The sequence below is a fragment of the Coregonus clupeaformis genome, chromosome 21, assembly GCF_020615455.1.
Source record: "Coregonus clupeaformis isolate EN_2021a chromosome 21, ASM2061545v1, whole genome shotgun sequence".
NCBI lineage: Eukaryota > Metazoa > Chordata > Actinopteri > Salmoniformes > Salmonidae > Coregonus > Coregonus clupeaformis.
The window spans coordinates 57,625,203-57,649,505 of NC_059212.1; the positions used below are offsets into that span (position 1 = coordinate 57,625,203).

Genomic DNA, 24,303 nt, shown 5'->3' on the forward strand with positions numbered 1-24,303 from the left:
GCTTCATTGTGGATCCTGCTCTGGTCCGTGATTTTCATACATTCCATCCTGATAAACCCTGTCGGCCGCCGGGTGGCGTCCGTAGAGGGGGGGGGTACTGTTAGGCCTACTACTGCTAGGTAGCTCTCTCTCTGCTCTTCCCCTCCCCTCTGTCTGTTCTTGATTGCAGGAGTGAAGTCTGGTGTGCGGGAGTCAGGGTTCCAGCTGCAGCTCATTCACCATAATCACCTCAGCCTTAAAGACCCGGTCAAACTTGCCACTCATCGTCAGATCATAGTCAAGACGACCATAATGTTAGTCTCGCTGTTGACTCAACCTGCTTGTTTTCGCTCTTTGTGTTTTTGGCCTGTTCTAGTTACTTTTCTCCTGTGCCACAGATTATTGGAACCTGACTCCTGCCTCCGCTTCACTCCTGCCACCACCATCCTGCTTTCCACTACGACCGGACTCACAGGACGTTACGGTACCACTCCTGCTCAGAACCTGGATCTGTTACCCTCCCTGTAAACCTGGACTTGCTCTTCCCCCTATTTTTGGAAACCTGGACAAATTGAACTTTGTAAATAAACCTGTTAAACCTTCTCTGGCTCGGTGTAGTTGTTTGCATTTGGGTTCATATCCAGTTAAATCGTGACACTTTTAAGTGGTTATTTCAGAGTTGGGTCCTTGTATTTCTGAGTTACGGAAAAGCAGTTGAAGGCAGCACTACACAAAGCTCTGCCAATTGGGCAGCTTGAGGGACAAACGTGCCAATTAGTAGGTGGACATCATGACACCTCCTCAAAGATTCATACTAAGTCAGTTAGTAGATGTTAAGGTTTTATAGTGTTACAATATAACGCTGCAGCCTCTGCAATAGGTTATTGGTTAATGCAATAGATTGTGCACTGCCCTCTTTACCCAGCACCTCTCGTACTGTATGCACAGGTGACAACAGACATTTACATACACTTTTAACACAGGCATCCCCTTGACCGCACTTGCTTGACTTATTTCTTTCAGCTCCTAGTGGAGCAAAGGGCCTCAACGATGCATCTCCAGTTAACTCTGTTCTGGGCAGTTTCCTTGAACTCATTCAAGGTGGTTCCTGCCTTCTTCACAGGGCTGGATTTACGAACGGGCACACAGGGCATGTGCCCCGGGGCCACCAAGCCCCCTGGAGGTCAGGGTCCCTCCAGACAGCATATTAACGCGTCATAAGCCATGGAAAAATATGTAGAATTGCAGGAAATGAGCTTTAAATCTGCAACATTTTCTCTCAGCGTCATGAGAAAATGTGTCGAATAGCATGATAAAACTGCACATTGTTCTCTGTGTGAATTGTGTTTCATTTAAGGAAATTCGCTGTCCCCCCCCAAATAAATAATAATAAATATTTTGTTTTTGTGTGTGGGGCCCCGAATCTGGCCCTGCTTGTTCATCTCTCCCTCATTCATCTTTGTCCATGTCTTCTTCTTTGGGTGGCGTCCCCACATCTACTGTAATCTTTGTGAACAGGTCATGCTTTTCAACTGTGACAACTTTGTACTCGAGAGAGTTGAGGCCATCGGTCTCCATTGTCTTTAACGTGTGAGCTATTCTCTTGAACCTGCAGGGCAAAATAATCAACTGTCAACAACATTTGGAGGATAGTTGGGGAACAGGTGGCAGTAAGAAATGTGAGGGGGAATCTAGTGAACGCGGTTGTTCTGAAGCTTTACCTCTGAGGATTGGCGTTGTTATTTTTGTCTCTTTCGTGACGGATCATCCGACATTGTCCGACTACGCCGTCGGACGAGAGATGGACATTCCTCTGTTATTCAACCTACGGAAATCAAACCAATGATAGGAATTTGATTAAATTGATTTTTAAGGAAAAAATCACCCTTTTCCAGAACAAAATGCATAATCTCCAGCACCACCGCAATGTCAACATAATGTGACAACGGCAGGTTTCTATGTTTTGTAGTCGAAAAGATAAGTGATAAGTGTTAAGTGAAAGATGTGTTTCCGATGACGTCATCCGGAGATACTGATGACATCATCCGGTGTGCATCATGTGATTTTATGAGCAGGCAAAAGTTAGTAAGATCAAGAGTTATGCTATACTACATGTTTATGGGGTTAGACATTTTCTTACCTGTTGAAAATGTCGTCATCTTCACCACCCCAGCCCCAGTAGTTGTTGGGAAAGCCGTTGACTTTCAGGAACTGCTCCTTACTCAATGATGAGACACCGCCAAATAACTGATTATAGGGCAAACTATGGATGAGACAAAGACAATAAAAAAATCTATATGCTGAATCAGATATACATATATACTATTAGCTGTGATGGCCGAGTGGTTGTGGCATTGGACTTGATGGGCTCTCTCTTGATTGTCCTCTGTAGCTCAGTAAGTAGAGCATTGAGCTTGCAATGTCAGGATAGTGGATTTGATTCCTGGGGCCAAATGTATGCACGCATGACTAAGTCACGTTTGGATAAAAGTGTCTGCTAAATGACATATATTATGATATATTATAGTTTCCTGTTCTGTTGTGCTGTGCCTCCGAAGGTGTGAATGGAAGAAGTGTGAGGGATCTATTCAATCCGTAGCGCTTAAGTTCCGTGTTGTAGCCTGAATTACATTTAGAAGCAATGTTCCTGTGTTAGTGGAGACTGCATTTACCGTAAACGCTGCATATGTCGGTTCAATCAGAAAATACCTTTACATTTAAATCGCGCAATCTGTAACGCTTCAGCGATACAGATTGAACCCAGCCCTTGCGTCCTTCCCCTGGGTAATACTGTAGGTATGAGGAAACATTAACAAACTCTGGCATTTACCGTAATCATAACAATGAGTCAGCGTTTAATCATTTAAAGTGATAGTTCACTCCAAAATAAAGGTTATCGGTTGAGATCTGCACCGTACTGTGGCACTGCAATAGGACATCACACGTACTTGAAACCAAACTTGTCCAAGGAGACAGACAGGTGTCTGGGCTGGCTGAAGCATTTGTAGGTGTTGCGGTCATCCATGGGGATGATGTCCACGTCACTGAACACAAAGCAGTCGTAGTCATACTCTTTCAGGGCCTCAGCATAGCCAATGTTCATCAGCTTGGCCCTGTTGAACGTGTTCTCTCCATCCTAATAAAGGTAAAAGGCGTCCTCAAGATGAAGATGAAACATCTTACTGTAAACTACATAATTTAAGGGCCAGTTTTCTGGAAACACATTAGTCCTAATCTTGGACTTAATAGCATGCTGAATGGAAAATCTCCATTGTAATAGCTATTTAGTCCAGGATTAAGTTTCCCGGAAACAGGCGTTAAGTGTTTGATTCAAGTGTTTATGTAAGTTTTACATTTCCAAATGTGTGTTGTACTGTACCTGATTGATGACGTAGACACCATAGTCCAGCTGTTGGCGCTGAAGGATGGGATGGAGGTAGTAGAGCCAGAACTTGAGGTGCTCATCACGATGGCGGAAGGGGATGATGAGAGCAACCTTCTGAAGGGCGATACAGTCATGTGGTTTGTAGCGACCTCCTTCCTGCAGACCTGGGTTCTCCTTCCTCACTGTGTCCAAGCTGACTGCCGTAAAGAACTCAACCCTGAGAGGCCCCACTGCAGATCAGGAGAAAAGTGAAAATGAACTTTAAATCTATTTATGTGGTGACTTGATGCCTTTAGAAATGGTATTGATAGAGAATTGTGTTTATTGTTTTCCATGTTACCATGTACCAAGAAGTGGAGAGGGATCTGGGCATTTCTTTAATTCTTCGGTCACAAGGGGGGTCTTGTGGGTTTTGGTCTCTGTAGTTTCTGAAAAATAAAATATTCAATTGGTTCAGGTGCTGGACAAAAGAAATGTGAGACTGCTCCTCCTCCTTGCTCGGGCAGGCTTCGGCGTTCGTCGTCCCCGGAGTACTAGCTGCCACCGTTGAATGTTTCGATGTTCGTTGGTTGGGTCTGTCTGTTACACCGTGTCCGTTTGGGTCTGATTATGTGCCCTATAAGTTTCCTATGTTGTTTTCGTTAGTTTGTGTGTTATTTTCCGCCTGTCCGTTGGTGTCACCTGTGCAGTACTCTGGACTTTGTTTATTGTGATGCACTGTGTTGCGTTGTCGCCGCCTCCTTGTTTTGAGGTCCTTTATTTTGTATTGTTTATACAGTTAGTAAAGTCTTATTTGACTCAGCCTATGCGTCCCCTGCGTCTGACTCCTCAACCGCATCCACATCAACACACCCGCTATGGAGTCAGCAGGAGCAGCGGCGGCACTCAAGTCGCTGGAGGAACGGATCAGCGATCAAGACACCATGATCCGGCAACTTGGGGCCGCCATGAACGAGGTGTCCAACACGCTGCGCCGTTTGGTCACCGGAGAGGTGCCCACACCTTCGCACACCTTACCATCACCATCGGCCAGTCCTCCTCTCCCAGCACCGGAACCCAGTGGCATTCGGCTCTCGCTCCCGAGGGCATATGATGGTACCACGGCCGGGTGTCAGGGGTTCCTCCTGCAGGTGGAACTCTACCTGGCCACCATACACCCGGCGCCCTCGGGATACGAGAGCGTCTCCGCCTCATCTCCTGTCTCTCCGGCAAGGCGTTGGAGTGGGCCAATGCCGAATGGAGGGGAATAGACGCCGCCACCATCACCTACGCGGAGTTCTCCCGCCGCTTCAGGGCAGTGTTCGATCATCCACCTGAGGGGAAGTCGGCTGGGGAGCGTCTGTTCCACCTCCGACAGGGGAAGAGGAGTGCACAGGAGTTCGCCCTGGAGTTCCGGACTCTAGCGGCGGATGCGGGGTGGAATGAGAGGGCCCTCATCGATCACTATCGATGCAGCCTACAAGAGGACGTTCGTCGTGAGCTGGCCCTGCAGGGACACCAACCTATCCTTCGACCAGTTGGTGGACATTTCATCCGTCTCGACACCCTGCTGGCTACCCGCGGACGTCCCGAATGGGGGTCGTCCATTCCATCCTCCAGCACCTCCGAGCCGATTCCCATGGAGCTCGGGGGTGCTGGCGCTAGGGAGAGGAGGAGAGAGAACCTGAGGGGGGGCCGTCCCTGCACCAACTGTGGCCGTGGAGGGCACACTGCGGCTAGGTGCTGGGGAGGGTCTCCTGGGAGAGGGGGACAACAGGTCACGCACTGGGGAGTCATTTCAGGTGAGTAGGCACCCCACTTACCCAGAGCTCTCTGTTGGTCACCTGTGTATACCTGTGAGATTTCCACAGGTGGCACCTCATTCCCAGCATAAGGCGCTAGTAGATTCAGGCGCAGCTGGGAATTTTGTTGATCGTGAATTTTGTTCTAAGTTAGGAATTCTAGACAGCCGGCCGCTGGGGTTGGGGTTGATTAGAGAAGTCACAGCACCACTTAAGATGACTACGCAGGGGGGTCATGAGGAGATCATTCAGTTTTATCTGATCGACTCTACTGCGTATCCCGTGGTGCTGGGGCTTCCCTGGTTAAGCGCCCATGATCCTACTATTGCGTGGCAACAGAGGGCTCTTATGGAGTGGACTGCCCAGTGTGTAGGGAGATGTCTAGGTGTTTCCGTAGGGGCAACCTCGGTGGAGAGTCCGAACCAAGTGCCCGCAATGCGCATTCCCCCTGAATATGAGGATTTAGCACTTGTGTTCAGCAAGACTAGGGCAACACGGTTGCCACCTCATAGACAGGGGGATTGTGCGATAGATCTCCAAACAGGAGCGGCACTTCCACGGAGCCGTGTGTAACCCCTGTCTCAAGAGGAAACAGCGGCTATGGAGACTTACATCGCCGAGTCCTTGGAACAGGGATACATACGGTCCTCCACTTCCACGGTTTCCTCAAGTTTCTTCTTTGTGAAGAAGAAGGGCGGGGGTTTGCGCCCGTGTATTGATTACCGTAGTCTCAATCAGACCACGGTTAAGTACAGTTATCCTCTTCCTCTGATTGCGAGTATGACTGAATCATTACGCGGAGCGCGGTTCTTCACAAAGTTGGATCTCAGGAGCGCGTACAGTCTGGTGCGCATTAGGGAGGGAGATGTATGGAAAACAGCATTTAGTACCACCTCGGGTCATTACGAGTATCTCCTCATGCCATACGGGTTAATGAATGCTCCTTCAGTCTTCCAATCCTTTGTGGACGAGATTTTCTGGGACATGCATGGGCAGGGTGTGGTAGTGTACATCGACGACATCCTAGTGTACTCTTCTACACGAGCCGAGCATGTAGTCCTGGTGCGCCGAGTGTTGAGGAGGCTGTTGGAGCATGACTTGTATGTCAAGGCAGAGAAATGCTTGTTTTTCCAGGAGTCCATCTCCTTTTTGGGTTATCGATTGTCCGCGTCTGGTGTGAAGATAGAGGTTGACCGTGTGTCTGCCGTGCGTAATTGGCAAACTCCAACCACTGTAAAAGAGGTGCAGCAGTTTTTGGGTTTTGCTAATTACTACCGGAGGTTTATCCGGGGGCTTTGGACAGGTGGCAGCTCCCATTACGTCCCTGCTGAAGGGGGGGGCCGGTGCGTTTGCAGTGGTCAGCTGAAGCGGACAGGGCATTTGTTAAACTGAAGAACCTGTTCACTTCGGCTCCGGTGCTGGCGCATCCGGACCCCGCTTTACCATTCCAGGTTGAGGTAGACGCGTCAGAGGCCAGTATTGGGGCCGTTCTGTCGCAACGGTCCGGCACGCCACCTAAACTCCGCCCCTGTGCGTTCTATTCTAAGAAGCTCAGCCCGACGGAGCGTAATTATGACGTAGGGGACAGGGAGCTGTTAGCCGTGGTTCAGGCCCTAAAAGGTGTGGAGGCATTGGCTTGAGGGGGCTCAACACCCTTTCCTCATTCTGACTGACCACCGTAACCTGGAGTACATCCGGGCAGCTAGGAGATTAAACCCTTGTCAGGCTAGGTGGAACATGTTCCTGACCCGGTTTGTTTTTAAGATCACGTACATCCCAGGGTCCCAGAATGGTAAGGCAGACGCCCTGTCCCAGCGGTATGACACAGAGGAGAGGTCCATTGAGCCTACTCCCATACTGCCGGAGTCTTGTCTGGTGGCTCCGGTGGTGTGGGAGGTCGATGGGAGATTGAGCGGGCGTTACGTGACCGACCCTACTCCCCCAGAGTGTCCTGTGGGGCGGACGTACGTTCCGCTCGAGGTTCGAGATCGCCTTATTTATTGGGCTCATACATCACCCTCCTCTGGACATCCAGGTATTGGCCGGAGAGTGCACTGCCTTAGCGTGAAATACTGGTGGCCAACGTTAGCTAGGGATGTGAGGGTTTATGTCTCCTCCTGCTCGGTGTGCGCCCAGTGTAATGCGCCTAGACACCTGCCCAGGGGGAAGTTACATCCCCTGCCCGTTCCACAACGACCATGGTCCCACCTCTTGGTGGATTTTGTGACCGACCTTCCCCCCTCCCAGGGGAATACCACCATTTTGGTCGTTGTGGATCGGTTTTCCAAGGCCTGTCGTCTCCTCCCAATGCCGGGTCTCCCTACTGCCCTACAGACCGCTGAGGCCCTATTTACCCACGTTTTCCGGCACTATGGGGTTCCCGAGGATATAGTGTCTGACCGAGGTCCCCAGTTCACCTCCAGAGTCTGGGGGGCATTCATGGAACGCTTGGGGGTCTCGGTGAGCCTTACCTCGGGTTACCACCCAGAGAGCAATGGGCAGGTAGAACGAGTCAACCAGGATGTGGGTAGGTTTCTGAGGTCCTATTGCCAGGGCCGGCCGGAGGAGTGGTCAAGGTATATCCCCTGGGCAGAGATGGCACAGAACTCTCTCCGCCACTCCTCCACCAATCTAACCCCTTTCCAGTGTGTGTTAGGGTATCAGCCGGTTCTGGCACCATGGCAACAGAGCCAGATCGAGGCTCCTGCGGTGGATGAGTGGATTCGGCGCTCGGAGGAGACGTGGAACGCTGCACATGTCCATCTGCAGCGGGCCATCCGTCGACAGAAGGCGAGCGCCGATCGCCACCGCAGTGAGGGACCGGTGTACACACCGGGAGATCGAGTCTGGCTCTCGACTCGAAACCTGCCCCTCCGCCTGCCCTGCCGGAAGCTGGGTCGGCGGTTTGTGGGGGCCTTTTAAAGTCCTGAGGAGATTGAACGAGGTGTGTTACAGGTTACAACTGCCTATTGATTATAAGAATATTAACCCCTCGTTCCATGTGTCTCTTCTCAGGCCGGTGGTAGCTGGTCCACTCCAGGAAGGTGAGATAGGAGAGACCCCTCCGCCCCCACTGGACATCGAGGGAGCTCCGGCGTACACGGTCAGGACCATCTTGGACTCGAGACGTCGGATGGGGTTCTCCAGTATCTCGTGGAGTGGGAGGGGTACGGCCCGGAGGAACGGTGCTGGGTGCCTAGGAGGGATATCCTAGATCCATCCCTCCTGACTGAGTTCCACCGTGGTCATCCCACGCGCCCGGCTCCGCGTCCTCCTGGCCGTCCCCGAGGCCGGGGTCGGCGCACGGCTGGAGCCGCGCGTCAAGGGGGGTACTGTCACGAATTCTGCCGAGACTGCTCCTCCTCCTTGCTCGGGCAGGCTTCGGCGTTCGTCGTCCCCGGAGTACTAGCTGCCACCGTTGAATGTTTCGATGTTCGTTTGGTTGGGTCTGTCTGTTACACCTGTGTCTGTTTGGGTCTGATTATGTGCCCTATAAGTTTCCTATGTTGTTTTCGTTAGTTTGTGTGTTATTTTCCGCCTGGCCGTTGGTGTCACCTGTGCAGTACTCTGGACTTTGTTTATTGTGACGCACTGTGTTGCGTTGTCGCTCGCCTCCTTGTTTTGAGGTCCTTTATTTTGTATTGTTTATACAGTTAGTAAAGTCTTGTTTGACTCAGCCTATGCGTCCCAAGTGCGTCTGACTCCTCAACCGCATCCACATCAACACTGACAATTATTTAGACCCCTTGGATTTCTTCTAATTTTATTGTGTTACAAAGTGGGATTAAAATGGAATTCATGTAAAAAAAAATACAAAATACTCTGTGGAAGACATTTTAAATATTTTTTAAAAATAAATAAAAAATGTATAACTAAAATATAGTTGTTGCATCAGTATTCAGCCCCTTTGTTTAGCCAAGCCTAAATTAGTTCAGGAGTAAAATTTTGCTTAACAAATCACATAATAAGTTAAATGGACTCACATTCAATTTCTGTCGCTGTCCATTTTGAAAGTGCTGAACGAATAGGCCTACCTCATCACAGCTCGTTTGCTTGCACTTGCTTATACTTAGAGCTAAGTGTCAATGATATAAGAACAAACATTATGAATTTACTGAACATAAATGTAATAATGTTTGTGTATGGTTCAAAACTCATGTCGGCATTTGTGATTATTGGAGAATGCGGTTCTTATCGATTTACACAAATCCACAAGCAGTCAGTAGAAACTTTATTAATTTAAGCAAGTCAGCCATATCAGCTATGGCTTTTAAAAAGGCAGTAAATGAGGCTGAATGAACTGTTTCGCTGCCAGACGAGGCTCCGCTGATAGCCAGGTGTAGCAGTGGTAAGGATTCTCTCCATGTTGCTGAAAGGAAAGCTCCGTTGTCGAGACAGCTTTATGTAGGCCCTAACAGTTTATGGGCACTGTTTGTCACCGTTATTGTGCAATTAATGTATTGTTGTGTTGTGTAGTGGCTTTGCTGGCATGCATAAAAAACTGATTGGTTGAGTTTGCCCCACCAAGATTTACATGCTAAAATCACCACTGCATATTTGTATACATTTACATTTACATTTTAGTCATTTAGCAGACGCTCTTATCCAGAGCGACTTACAGTTAGTGAGAAACTTGTTTTAATTGTTAAACTATTATTCAAAATGAACTAGTGTCAATGTTGATTAATCAACAATCCTGCAATAAAGAAGGGAAGGGGTTCTGTCTCTAATGTGTCTTGTGTTGTATTCTCAAATGAACATTTCCTTTTGTCTAGTTGTAAGATCTCCAATCTGTTTTATTTGATTGTCACTCTCTCTCAGTATATCAGCTATCTGAATCCATTTAGCAGCTTATCATACGGCATGCATCGCCAGTGCATCCATAGGCCTTCAGTATGATGGCATTACTGGCCTTATGGGCATCTGTCATCTGAAGCAGAGAATAGCTACAGTGCATTTGGAAAGTATTCAGACCCCTTGACTGTTTCCACATTTTGTTACGTTACAGCCTTACTCTCAAATTGATTTAATTATTTTCCCCTCATCAATCTACACACAATACCCCATAATGACAAAGAAAAAAAACAGGTTTTAAGAAATGTTTGCAAAATGTATTTAAAAAAATACTGAAATGCTACATTTACATAAGTATTCAGACCCTTTACTCAGTACTTTGTTGAAGCACCTTTGGCAGCGATTACAGCCTAGAGTCTTCTTGGGTATGACGCTACAAGCTTGGCACACCTGTATATGGGGAGTTTCTCCCATTCTTCTCTGCAGATCCTCTCAAGCTCTGTCAGGTTGGATGGGGAACGTCGCAGCACAGCTATTTTCAGGTCTCTCCAGAGATGTTCGATCGGGTTCAAGTCCGGGCTTTGGCTGGGCCACTCAAGGACATTCAGAGACTTGTCCCGTGGCCACTCCTGCATTGTCTTGGCTGTATGTTTAGGGTCATTGTCCTGTTGGAAGGTGAACCTTTGACCCAATCTGAGGTCCTGAGCGCTCTGGAGCAGGATTTCATCAAGATGGTGGTCCTCTGTAGCTCAGCTGGTAGAGCACGGCGCTTGTAACGCCGGGGTAGTGGGTTCGATCCCCGGGACCACCCATACACAAAAAAAATTATGCACGCATGACTGTAAATCGCTTTGGATAAAAGCGTCTGCTAAATGGCATATTATATTATTATTATTATTATTATAACATCTCTCTGTACTTTGCTCCGTTCATCTTTCGCTCGATCCTGACTAGTCTCCCAGTCCCTGCCGCTGAAATACATCCCCACAGCATGATGCTGCCACCACCATGCTTCACCGTAGGGATGGTGCCAGGTTTCCTCCAGACGTGGCACTTGGCATTCAGGCCAAATAGTTCAATCTTGGTTTCATCAGACCAGAGAATCTTGTTTCTCATGGTCTGAGAGTCCTTTAGGTGCCTTTTGGGAAACTCCAAGGAGGCTGTCATGTGCATTTTACTGAGGAGTGGCTTCCATCTGGCCACTCTACCATAAAGGCCTGATTGGTGGAGTGCTGCAGAGATGGTTGTCCTTCTGGAAGGTTCTCCCATCTCCACAGAGGAACTCTGGAGCTCTGTCAGAGTACCCATCAGGTTCTTGGTCACCTCCTGACCAAGGCCCTTCTCCCCGATTGCTCAGTTTGGCCGGGCGGACAGCTCTAGGAAGAGTCTTGGTGGTTCCAAACTTCTTCCATTTAAGAATGATGGAGGCCACTGTGTTCTTGGGGACCTTCAATGCTCCTGAAACTTTTTGGTACCCGTCACCAGATATGTGCCTTGACACAATCCTGTCTCGGCGCTCTACGGACAATTCCTTCGACCTCATGGCTTGGTTTTTGCTCTGACATGCATTGTCAAATGTGGGACCTTATATAGACAGGTGTGTGCCTTTCCAAATCATGTCCAATCAATTGAATTTACCACAGGTGGACTCCAATCAAGTTGTAGAAACGTGTTAAGAATGATCGATGGAAACTGGATGCACCTGAGCTCAATTTCGACTGTCATTGCAAAGATTCTGAATACTTACGTAAATACGTTTATTTTATTTTTATAAATGTGCAAGAATTTCTAAAAACCTGGTTTTGCTTTGTCATTATGTGGTATTGTGTGTAGATTGATGAGGGAAAATGTTTGTTTAATCCCATTTTATAATTAGGCTGTAACGTAACAAAATGCGCTGTACACTTGTTCTTGCCCTCTCAAGGGACGTCATTTTACCATCGGTGATGCACTGTCACAGTGTTGCGAACTCCTCAGTAAGGAAAGTAGCTATTGGCTGTCCTAAAAGTCGCTAATTTGCATAAATTGCCATTCGCATGTAATTGTGATGGATGCTGTAGGAGAGGAATAACGTCGTGGGAGAGACTACAAGTGAGTAAAAAACACCCTAAATATGTTTAGAACTACAAATGAACTTCCTTCTGTCGATTCTTTTTTTTTTTATGTCAGTCAGTGCGGGATCGGCCAGCGGCGGCTTCCCGCATGCGCGATTCATTTGCAGTCATACAGAACATATCCTGCTCTGACAGCAGCTGGGAGGGACTGCTGCGAGGACTGGGCCGCCTGTGAGTGCTTTGGGACGGGGGAGGGCCAACGAGCAGCGGCGGCAGAGTAAGAACGATACGTGCTTCCACGTCTCCAAAAGTCCCCTATAACACCAGAAAAAGTCGCTAGATTTGTCGCTAGTCGCTTTTTTGAAAATCTGTCGCTAGAGGGGTCTGAATACTCGCTAAATATAGCGACAAAGTCGCTTAAGTTGGTAACACTGCACAGCACCGCTTCCACGGGCGTGTGGGGGGATGGTTCTTAAAATGTAACATCCAATCAAAATCTTGCAGCGGACCATTCAAATCGTTTTTGCAATACATAATTATCCAGATCTCCAAGGGAGGCGTGACAATGATGTGATTTTGTAGGTATGGTAACGTGAGACTAACACATTGGTAACCTGAGAATCATGATGTTACATCATTCATACCTGTTGGTCATACCAATTTCACTATGTATGTATTTAATGTACTTCTACTGTGTGAGTTAAGAAATATAACGCTATATGAAAGCTATGCTCAAATAATGTAATCAATAATAGCCTTTTAGCGTACTATGCAATACATGTGCAATGAAATGACATCATTAAAATCTTATTTTCAAATGTCTTCAGTCTTTTGTGACCTTATTTTAAAATATATCATAGTAGTGTCAAAATGTCCATCTATTTGCATATATTTAGAAGCTATACAGCACATTACTTACCATTTTCTTTCATTATTTGTTCTTTCCAGAAGTCTGACTCTAAGCGGATAACTCTGTAATAGACTCCTGATTTAATTAATCCATCTTCACTTTGGGTATCATTTAAACTGGACAGCAAAGCATTCCTACTCGATTCAGTAACATTCGAGGTGCTCAGTTGATACCAGCAATATACTGAGATAGAAAAGAGACCTAAAAGCAAAAGGCAGCAGAATAGTTTTTTCAGCATCTCACCGTTGTGTGCCGTGAATCAAAGGCTACAAAACAAAAGTTTACTGGTAACCAGCTTCCACACCACATTCACTTAATGGTGTGCTCGACCTGCCTTGCCAGTTTTTCTGCCAACATTGGACGTCAGATTACAAAACAACAATTGACCAACCTTATACATTTTGTGAAGCACTTTAACGTCACATAGAAACCAAGCTGTTGACAAGCCCCTGAACACCACTGACAGTATCGGTATCTTGACATCTAAGTTTCTAGCGGCATTAGCCGCCACTGGGCTATGGTAGATGTAATGGGAAATTATTTGATTAATTATTTTCCTGTATTTGACTTACTGTGGATATGGATTGATATGGAATAAACATGATTGTATGTGCGGGAAGACGCAGACAGATGCATTCATTCCCTTGGGGGAAGGGAAACAGGAGTTAACCAAGTCTATAATATAATAATATGCCATTTAGCAGACGCTTTTATCCAAAGCGACTTACAGTCATGCGTGCATACATTTTTTACATTTACATTTACATTTTAGTCATTTAGCAGACGCTCTTATCCAGAGCGACTTTTTATGTATGTATGTTTAAGTAACACATTTAATTAAGTAGTTGTCACTTGTTAATCTATAATTATCTGTTGTAATAACAGTGCCTTCAGAAAGTATTCACACCACTTGAATTTTTCCACACTTTGTTGTGTTACAGCCTGAATTTAAAATGGATTCAATTTAGATTTTGTGTCACTGGCCTACACACAATACCCCACAATGTCAAAGTAAAATTGTGTTTTTAGACATTTTTACAAATTAATTAAAAAGGAAAAGCTGAAATGTCTTGAATCAATAAGTATTCAAACCCTTTGTTATGGCAAGCCTAAATAAGTTCAGGAGTAAAACTGTGCTTAACAAGTCACATAATAAGTTGTATGGGCACACCTGTTAATTGAAATGCATTCCAGGTGACTATGTAGTGTCTGAAGGTCTATTGATTTTGCTGATGTTTGCAAATGGTGTAATAGATTAACTTTACTCTGCTTTGCTGAAGCATTTGGAAAAGCATTGCTACATAGGTTTCTTGGAATAGAGGACATCCGGGGATTGGTTTATTAAAATCACGCCATACTATGTCACATAGGATATAAATACCATGTCTTAAACAAAGAAGGTGAGAGACAACATATTGGATCAACAGATTGGCCGTTTCTCTCCAGATATAACTGCAGATATCTGTAAATTAATACTGTGAACTTTGATACAATAAATCTTTATAATCAAAGAACAGTGTAAGCGGACTTCTTATCATCACAGCATAATTAGCAACGTTGACTTGGACACCACATTTAATGGCGACGAGGTTTTTGGGACGTGCTACATCTTTTCTCTGCATTCCATTCATGGGCTACGAAGTGACTCCCGCTCAAGACGCCGGCAGATAAGGTGAGATTTCTCACAGTTCTTTGGGCGCTGGTCGGTTCGTGTGCTTGTGTCTGTGTTTGTTCAGATGTACCGTCAAAGGACTTGTGTGTGCGCTTTGCTGTTATTTGCTGTGGGATGAGAGTCCGTTCTAAATTTCTAAGTTTGTTTGCGTTGGAAACAACACAAACAGGGGGGAGAGTCTATAGAAATTATTAACACTGGACACACCGGTATTTGGCTTGAATAAAATTAAAAGGAGTGTCCAGGAAAAACATGAAGGAATAAGGCCAGGAGAATAAGGAAAAGTATACTTTTAGGACGTCGCTGATTTAAGGAAGCCCTCAAAACGAGGCGATCATTATGATGGGCCATGAATCTTGATAGTTATTAGATTAACTCTCAAGTCAGTTCTGGGAACTGCAGATTGTAGAAGATATATTTAATTGTATGTTACCTCTCAGAATCTATTTGATGAAGTATTTGTCTGAAGTAATCCTCTCATTGGATGTCTACAACCTGAGGTAGCAGAAATTTAGGAAGGAATATAAAGGAAAATAGGAGCGACGGTAGCATGCTTATTTTATTGTATGAACGGATGCATTCTTGTTTAAACTGTGTATGCGAGTGTGTATGAGAGGAACGGAGCCTGCGTGTGTGTGAGACAGAGAGAGCCGCTGCATGTCTGTACATCTGATGTGTTCCAGCTGTGTGTCGACTCATGTTAGGATAAGATCTATGTTAGAGATATATACATATATATATATGTTTTGGTTGAGAACAGGGATTTTTGTTTTCATAAGGAAATATAAGCCCCCTAGAAGGAAGTTAAGGTTAAAAAATCTTATGAGTCTCCGTTTGTGAGAACGTTAATAATTGTTAACTATATATGAGCCCCCTGGAAGGACATTAAGTTTAAAAATATTATGAGTCTCTATAAAAAGAGAACGTTTACTAACTAATCATGAGCCTACAGGGAGGACTTTTTTAAGAGTGTATAGAGATGTTTTGTAATTGATAACAACATAACTATAAATCTGCAGATTAGGATAAGTGAAGATAAGAAACTTCGAAGTAGGATTTGTGTTCTATATTCTGTGTTCCGTGTTCGTTTGTGAGTTTTGTTAAGTGTTATTGTTTGTTAATGGGAGGAGAGAACGGAGCGACAGCGGGTCTGTCTACTCTGTTGTTTGGCTTGGAGAGAGAGCTGCTTGGGAGAGCTCTGTTCACCCTGAAATCGCATTGGTGACTGAACTACGCATGCGTGGGATTTTATGAGTTTAGAGTTACGTAGACAGAGAGGGAGCAGACAGAGACTTGCACACAAGTGGAATGTTCTGTTTGTTGAATTAACTGTTGCTTGGCTGTGGAACTGTTTGGTTGATATCGGTTGAGTTGATGAATGAGAGATATGTTGATGGATTAAAAAATAATAATAATTAAATAAATAAATAAATAAAATGTTATTGAGCTATTTATAATATTCCTGAGTTAAGCTGTTTGCTTATTTCTTAGCGTGAATGTGAACATAAGTATGCATAAAATACTAAATTGTTGTCTGTTCCTTTGTTCTTCTGTCATATGAGAGACGAGAAGGAGGAGACAGAGAGAGAGAGAGAAGGTGCTGACCAGTACATCAAGCGACAACAATCAAGTCCAATCAAGGCCAGTACTGTTCTTATCCACAAAACCCACTCTCCCTTACAGGATATAATAGATACATTGTGTATGCATAGAATATTTCATGTTGTGACCATTTCGCAGAAACTTGGCAACAGACTGATGAATTGATGTAATTGATAATTGCACATTAGAGTTTTTGTGAATGACTTGTTTTGATTAGAGTTGTGTTGGAAATCCAGCACTGACATTATTCTGTAAAATTAAGGTAATTGGGTGATTAATAAGCAATTGGATTGTGAGTGCTGTAGTGTTGCTGGATTACAGGTCCTTCCTTTTTACAGGTCCTTATTTTACAGGTCCTTATTTACAGGTCCTTATTTTTCCCTCCTTTCCTTTACTTTTCCTGATCAGATGTGGTAAGATTGCCACTAATCAATAATTTGGTAAAATAAAATTCATAAAATAAATTGATATGTTGATTAATTAATTGATTAATTAATTATTTTTAATTAAAATTAAAATTAAAAATAAAAATATATTTATATATTTTTTAAATAAATAAATAAAAAGAGGGAAACAAATAACAGAGTCGTTACAATGGGGAAAAAGGACATCAAAACTACAAAAGCAATTACTCCTCTTGATGTAGTACAGAATAGTAATCCTCTAGTTAATGGTATTGCAAGGTTATCTGAAAAATGGAATAAACGTTGGCCTGACATTGAACAACCATGGCCAGTGGAAGGGACTCTTAACCCAGACGTCATCAAGATAATGCAAGTGCTTGTATCCACGTATAAGGCAGATCAAAAGAAGGGGGAAAGGATAACAACGTAAAGAAAAGAGACAAAGAGAGCTGGGTGTTCTTAAGCTGTTTGAAAATGAAGGACAAAAACTGATATAAGATACAAAAGAGAAAAGAGACAGAGGTACAGAGAAAATGGCAAAAGAGGTGAAGGTGACAGAAAAACTAATGGCAGAAGTCAATACACCTTTCTCACATATGGATTCAGCAAAAACACCCCCACCTTATGAGAAAGAAGTCAAGTTTAAGGACGTCTATCCTCAGCTTCCAGTGATCATTCAGGAGGGTGATTATTGCATCAGAGATGAAGATGAACGAATAATAGAGAGAGGACAAGCAGAAACAACCATAAAGATGAATCCAAACTCCAAAAGTAGGAAGAAAACGAGATGTCTGGAAACTAAGGGTAGAGTGAGGTTCAGGAGGATGGAACTTGATGATGATGATGATGATGATGATGATCAGAGTGATTCAGAAGAGATCATGGGTGGATATGACCCTGTCATCAGACAGAGGTTGGCCAGAGCGGAAAGAAGGGGTGATGGAAGTTGGAAGAAGAAGAATACAAGAGATTCGGAGTTCTGATGAAAATGAAGATGGAGACAACGATGAAGATTTGGAGATTAAAGGTGCTTCATATTCAAGAGGATTTTATCCTACAATGACTAGCACAAAAGAAATAGAAAGAGATATAGACCGATGCGTATCATACCTGGATAAGGCCAATAATTTAGAAGAAGTAAGAGAGCTGGAAGAACAACTCAAGAAGCTGAAGATACAGAAGAAAAAACTGCTGAAAAAAGGATCCCAAGAATTGGAGAAGAAGTATACATTGAGGCCAAGACAAGGGAGCACAAGTAAGAAGATGATGCCAGTGATCATTCGAGGACAAAACCTAGAATATAAGCCTTTGCAGAATACCGATATGTCAGATATACTTGAGAAGCTGCCTACTCTTCAAGATGGAGCATATCCTTGGATTTCAAAGTTGGAAGAAATTACGGTGGGAACACAGTCTGCCATAGGAGACATTAAGAGACTTTTGGCTAATCTCCTTGGGATTCCAGGCATGGAAGAAATGTTTCAGAGAGCTGGACTTCATAGATATGTGGTGACTGCAGTGAACGACCCTGAATTGTTGGCTGCAAGTAGAAATCGGCTGTGGAGAGCACTGAGAGATACGTTTCCAACAAATGTGCATCCTGACAACATTCTGATTGACCCACTAGGACAACAAGAAAATCCGAGAGCCTATGTGTCAAGAGTTCATCAAGTGTGGAGAAATATTACCGGAAATGATCCAGATGTGAGTCAAATTGAGCAGTCAATCTTGAGAGCTAAACTACAGATGGGACTGCCCTCACCAGTAAGGAGCAACCTGGCAGAGGTGGTTGGACTTGGGAGCATGACAAAAGGTGTCTATACAGATCATATAGCCCATCAAGTGGATCTGTACCGGAAAAAGGAACACAACCAGAAAGAACAGGACCAAGAAACTCTTAGAAAACTCAATCAAATACAACTGGTGGAGAATAAGAAGGAGAAGAAACAAGCTTTGGTTATGCAGAATCAGTGTGAACCAAATCAACAATCACTGCCACAGCTTCAACTGAACAAGGTCAAATGCAATTGTACCAGCCACAACTAGTGGTACAAGTTGTTTCATATCCACAGCCAGTTTCTGGACAGAGACAGAATTGGAGAGGAAGAGGACGAGAAGGTTTAGGAAGAGGAAGAGGAGGAAGATTTAAGCCATACTTCCAGCAATCTTCAGAAGTGTGTTATAATTGTGGACAGGTTGGTCATTTTGCCCGTGAGTTTAATGGGCCAGAAGGAAACACCAGAGGGAATTTCAGAGGAAGATACAGGAGCAAGTGAAGATCATCTGGAGGACAGGTGAACCCTTATAGGAGCAAGGATTCTATGGGTTAGCTAATGTTGCAAGAGGGGGAGATTAGGATAAAGATCACAAAGGAGTAGGATTTTTGGGAACCATATTTTCTTGAATAGGTTGACTATGTCATTGGCAGGTGCACAATCTGTCTGAAAAAGAATGTGTGACTGTTATTCTTGGTTACATTCCTACACCAAGAGGTGCATAAGATGTCCAACTAAGCTAAAATATGCTCAGTCGGTTGCAAAGTTGTTGTGTAAAGAAGTCATCAGCAGGTGGGAATTTCCCGATTTAATATCCTCAGAAAATGGGAAAGAGTTTTGTGAATAAATCAGTGAAATGGTTTTTGAAAATATAAAAAAAATTGGAGAAAAATAAAAAATTGGAAAAAGTCAGACTAAAATGTTATGAAAACTAGGGTTGAAATAACTCTAGGAAATTTGGAATATCTGATTGTGGGATAATTATATTATTGTGATATTTAGTGTTTTGTTATGAATCAAAGGGGGGAAATGGAATTCATATCATTTTTTGAATTCTTACATTATTGCTGATATTGATGTTTTAATTTGAATGTGTTGTTTTGCAAATGATACTGTTTGGTCTTTTCTTTTCTTCCAGAAGCATATGGGGGATGTGTAGAGGGGACTCAAATACTCAAACATGGACAATATAAATGGACTGGAGGAAGTGGAACAAGGAAGGTGTGGAAATGTTCAGATTCCATCATCGACGTCGCATTGAAAGTCGACACTGTGGAGGAGCTGCAGTGTAGTGGACTACATTCCAGTGTTATATTCTTTCTGTTTTTAATTTTTGAATAATTATGTTTTCTGTTGTTGGGTACATGTGGGGACCTCAGATGTTTTTGTTTATTTCGTTGAAGCTTAGGGATATTGGGTCTAGGCAGGGACAGAGAGAATCCACAGGAGGGTCCGATGGGTCGACCAGCCTGAATGTGGACATTTTTGATTGTATTTTTGTTTGCTGAGGTTTTCATGTGTATTCAATTGCATCATAGCTTAAAATGCATTGATGAAGATTTATGAATTGATCTGGAGTACTTAGGTGGTCGCCTAGGGCAGAGGGGCCGTGAGAGAATTTTCCTGTCTTGATTGACTGATGGATATTTGGAATGAAAGCTGCCAGACAGGGTTTTTTCGCTCTTACACTCCATAACAATTTATTTACACCCCATACAAAAATGTGTCTATATAAACATGTGTTTACTCTCCATAAATTATGGTTTATTGCTGAAGTTACTCAAGAACAAAAATTGTTATTTGTCATAATCCTATTCTTTTTGTTTTCGAGACTTAATTAGTCTCGAAGGGGGAAATATGTAGTGTCTGAAGGTCTATTGATTTTGCTGATGTTTGCAAAGGGTGTAATAGATTAACTTTACTCTGCTTTGCTGAAGCATTTGGAAAAGCATTGCTACATAGGTTTCTTGGAATAGAGGACATTTGGAGATATGTGAAAGCCGGGGATTGGTTTATTAAAATCACGCCATACTATGTCACATAGGATATAAATACCATGTCTTAAACAAAGAAGGTGAGAGACAACATATTGGATCAACAGATTGGCGTTTCTCTCCAGATATAACTGCAGATATCTGTAAATTAATACTGTGAACTTTGATACAATAAATCTTTATAATCAAAGAACAGTGTAAGCGGACTTCTTATCATCACAGCATAATTAGCAACGTTGACTTGGACACCACATTTAATGGCGACGAGGTTTTTGGGACGTGCTACATCTTTTCTCTGCATTCCATGCATGGGCTGCTAAGTGACTCCCGCTCAAGACGCCCGGCAGATAAGGTGAGATTTCTCACAGTTCTTTGGGCGCTGGTCGGTTCGTGTGCTTGTGTCTGTGTTTGTTCAGATGTACCGTCAAAGGACTTGTGTGCGCTTTGCTGTTATTTGCTGTGGGATGAGAGTCCGTTCTAAATTTCTAACTTTGTTTGCGTTGGAAACAATGCAAACAGGGGGGATAGTCTATAGAAATTATTAACACTGGACACACCGGTATTTGGCTTGAATACAATTAAAAGGAGTGTCCAGGAAAAACATGAAGGAATAAGGCCAGGAAATAAGGAAAAGTATACTTTTAGGGACGTCGCTGATTTAAGGAAGCCCTCAAAACGAGGCGATCATTATGATGGGCCATGAATCTTGATAGTTATTAGATTAACTCTCAAGTCAGTTCTGGGAACTGCAGATTGTAGAAGATATATTTAATTGTATGTTACCTCTCAGAATCTATTTGACGAAGTATTTGTCTGAAGTAATCCTCTCATTGGATGTCTACAACCTGAGGTAGCAGAAATTTAGGAAGGAATATAAAGGAAAATAGGAGCGACGGTAGCATGCTTATTTTATTGTATGAACGGATGCATTCTTGTTTAAACTGTGTATGCGTGTGTGTATGAGAGGAACGGAGCCTGCGTGTGTGTGTGAGACAGAGAGAGCCGCTGCATGTCTGTACATCTGATGTGTTCCAGCTGTGTGTCGACTCATGTTAGGATAAGATCTATGTTAGAGATATATACATATACTCACCTTATCTGCCGGCGTCTTGAGCGGGAGTCACTTAGTAGCCCATGAATGGAAGTGCAGAGAAAAGACGTAGTACGTCCCAAAAACCTCGTCGGCCATTAAATGTGGTGTCCAAGTCAACGTTGCTAATTATGCTGTGATGATAAGAAGTCCGCTTACACTGTTCTTTGATTATAAAGATTTATTGTATCAAAGTTCACAGTATTAATTTACAGATATCTGCAGTTATATCTGGAGAGAAACGGCCAATCTGTTGATCCAATATGTTGTCTCTCACCTTCTTTGTTTAAGACATGGTATTTATATCCTATGTGACATAGTATGGCGTGATTTTAATAAACCAATCCCCGGCTTTCACATATCTCCAAATGTCCTCTATTCCAAGAAACCTATGTAGCAATGCTTTTCCAAATGCTTCAGCAAAGCAGAGTAAAGTTAATCTATTACACCATTTGCAAACATCAGCAAAATCAATAGACCTTCAGACACTACAACTACCTCATGAAGCTGTTTGAGAGAATGCCAAGAGTGTGCAAAGCTGTCATCAAGGCAAAGGGTGGCTACTTTGAAGAATCTTAAATATAAAATATATTTAGATTAGTTTAACACTTTTTTGGTTACTACATGATTCCATATGTATTATTTCATAGTTTTGATGACTTCACTATTATTCTACAATGTAGAACATAGTAAAAATAAAGAAAAAACCCTTGAATGAGTAGGTGTGTCCAAACTTTGGACTGGTACTGTACATATTTATTTTTAAAGCAGACATTGAACATCCCTTTGAGCATGTTGAAGTTATTAATTACCCTTTGGATGGTGTATCCATACACCCAGTCACTACAAAGATACAGGCGTCCTTCCTAACTCAGTTGCCGGAGAGGAAACCACTCCAGGGGTTTCACCTTGACTCCTATGGTGACTTTAAAATAGTTACAGTTTAATTGCTGTGATAGGAGAAAACTGAGGATGGATCATGTCACGGATTCAGCCGAGGCTGCTCCTCCACCTTGCTCGGGCAGGCTTCGGCGTTCGTCGTCCCCGGAGTACTAGCTACTGCCGATCGATGTTTCGGTGTTTGTCTTGTTTGGTCTTTATTGTTTACACCTGTTTCCCATTATGTTGGATTGTATTCTCTATATTAACCCCTGTCTCTCATTGGTATTTTGTGTGTTATTGTTTGTTGTCATTCCGGCAGTTCTTGTATGTACGGGTCTTTGTGCTTTCCTCCCTGTTTGGAGGTTTGTTGTTTTGTATGTTGATTTTACTGTGTTCAGTAAAAACGTTGCCTGCCGCTCTGTGTCCTGCTTTTGACTTCGCTACGCATACACGTCGCGTGACAGAATAACACACCTAGACATGGAGTCAGCAGGAGCGGGCGGTGCCAGCTGGATCACTGGAGGAGCGCGTTATACAACAAGCGGCCATGATCCAGGATCTCGGCACCGCCATGGAAGGGGGATGAACACCTTGAGGCGATGGGAAAGAGGAGGTTTGCCCACACCTCCTCCAACGATACCACCACCATCAGCTTCACCTCCGGAGTCCAGTGGGATTCGGCTCTCGCTCCCAAGGGCTTATGATGGCACCGCGGCCGGGTGTCAGGGTTTCCTGCTCCAAGTGGAACTACCTGGCAACCATCCACCCGGTGCCCTCGGGATACGAGAGCGTGTCCGCCCTCATCTCCTGTCTGTCCGGCAAGGCACTGGAGTGGGCCAACGCCCGAGTGGGGGGAATAGACGCCGCTACAGTCAACTATGCTGAGTTCACCCGCCGCTTTCAGGGCGGTGTTCGATCATACCCCAGAGGGGAAGGCGGCGGGTGAGCGTCTGTTCCACCTCAGACAGGGGAAGAGGAGCGCGCAGGAGTTCGCACTGGACTTCCGGACTCTGGCTGCCAATGCGGGATGGAATGAGAGGGCCCTCATCGACCACTACAGGTGCAGCCTAAGGAGGACGTTCGTCGGGAGTTGGCCTGCAGGGACACCAACCTAAGCTTCGATCAGCTGGTGGACATGTCGATTCGCCTAGATACCCTGTTGGCTACCCGCGGACGTCCAGAGTCGGGGCCGTCCATTCCATCCCCCAGCACTTCCGAGCCGAGCCCTATGGAGCTCGGGGGTGCTGGTGCTAGGGAGACGAGGAGAGAGACCAGGAGAGGGCCGTCCCCTGCACCAACTGTGGGCCGCAGAGGACACACTGCGGTTCGGTGCTGGGGAGGGTCTCCTAGGAATCGAGGCAGTAGGCAACGCACTGATGAGTCATTCCAGGTGAGTAAGCACCCAACTCACCCAGAGCTCTCTGTTGTACATATGTGTATTAAAGTTGTGTTTCCGAGGTTTCTTCTCACTCCCAGCATAAGGCGCTAGTAGATTCAGGCGCATCTGGGAATTTTATCGATCGCTGGTTCACGTATAAGTTAGGGATTCCTATTGTACCAGTTGATGTGCCCATCCCCATCCATGCCCTAGATAGCCGCCCTTTGGGGTCGGGATTGATTATGGAGATCACAGCGCCACTTAAGATGAAGACGCAGGAGGGCCATGAGGAGATTATACAGTTGTATTTGATTGACTCTCCTGCGTTTCCCGTGGTGTTGGGGCTTCCCTGGTTGACATCTCATGACCACAACATTTCATGGCAACAGAGGGCTCTCAAGGGATGGTCTGATCAGTGTGTCGGGCGGTGTGTAGGTTTTTCCGTAGGGGCAACGACGGTGGAAAGTCCGAACCAAATTCCCACCATGCACATTCCTCCTGAGTATGCCGATTTGGCACTCGCCTTCTGTAAAAAGAAGGCGACTCAATTACCACCTCATCGACAGGGGGATTGTGCGATAGACCTCCAGGTAGGCGCTGTGC

The 24,303-nt window shown here is 44.6% G+C and overlaps 1 pseudogene; it reads right to left on the reverse strand.

Annotated features, from left to right (window-relative positions):
* Positions 1–583: 583 nt before the first annotated feature.
* LOC121535750 lies at positions 584–13,337 on the reverse strand (annotated as a pseudogene).
* Positions 13,338–24,303: the final 10,966 nt, after the last annotated feature.